The sequence below is a fragment of the Octopus bimaculoides genome, chromosome 28 (genome assembly GCF_001194135.2).
Source record: "Octopus bimaculoides isolate UCB-OBI-ISO-001 chromosome 28, ASM119413v2, whole genome shotgun sequence".
In the NCBI taxonomy this organism is placed as follows: Eukaryota; Metazoa; Mollusca; class Cephalopoda; order Octopoda; family Octopodidae; genus Octopus; species Octopus bimaculoides.
Genome location: NC_069008.1, coordinates 12,998,581 through 12,999,710, shown reverse-complemented (window position 1 = coordinate 12,999,710; position 1,130 = coordinate 12,998,581).

The window sequence follows — 1,130 nt, the reverse complement described above, 5'->3', positions numbered from 1 at the left end:
AATCGCATTCATACAGGAGAAAAGCTGTATCATTGTGACATCTGTGGTAATTCATTCTCTCAGAGACATGTCTTAGTCACTCACAAATTTATTCATACAGGTGAGAAGCCATATCACTGTGATATCTGTGGTAATTCATTCTCTCGAAGTCATCGCTTGACTGAACACATACGTACTCATACAGGAGAGAAACCATATCACTGTGATATCTGTGGTAAATCATTCTCTCAAAATGGTGACTTGACCAAACATAATCGTGTTCATACAGGAGAAAAGCCATATTGTTGTGATATCTGTGGTGAATCATTCACTCGGAAAGAAAGCTTAACTACACACAATCGTATTCATACAGGTGAAAAGCCATACCAGTGTGATATCTGTGGGAAATCATTCTCTTATAAAGTTACCTTGAATAGACACAAATGTTTCCATACAGAAAAGTAACTGTATCAATGACAAAATATTGTTTGCAGTAAATAAAGTTCCCCAGGTTTGTCGTTCAAATTGCTTCATTTTTTTCTCTTTGGTAGCAATATCAGGAATGCAGATATTGAATTGTTACAAACAATGTTTCTTTGTTTTTTGATTTTTTTCCATTTATGTCAGTGTATTTGGCAGATAATTCTGTTGAATGGATTGGTAACCCAGTATGTCAGTGATAAAAGCTTTAATGTATAAAGACATCATTTACAGGGCATTGGTTGGTCTGGGGCTATGAAAGAAGATGCTTACCTAAGCTACTATACAGTGGCACTGAACCTGAAAACACTTGGCTGAGAAACAAGCTTCTAAACCACACAGCCATGTCTGGGCCTATAATTTGATACTTATTCTGTTAGTTCTTTTGCTGAACTGTGAGGTTATGGGGATATAATGCCATTATAAACAGTAAGTACAATATGACTCAGTGGGTTACATTGTAGCCCTAGGTTCATTCCCATTCTGCGATATTTTGGTTAAACATTTCCTGAACCTCTGGTCAAATATTACTTTGAGTGAAATTGGGTAGATGGAAACTGTACTGAAGCTAGTCAGATGGATTGTACCTGTAATTAAATAAGTAAGGTCTTCTCACACACAGTGTCACTGAGATGGAATTCACTGAGACATTTTCTACAGCTTGATGCCTG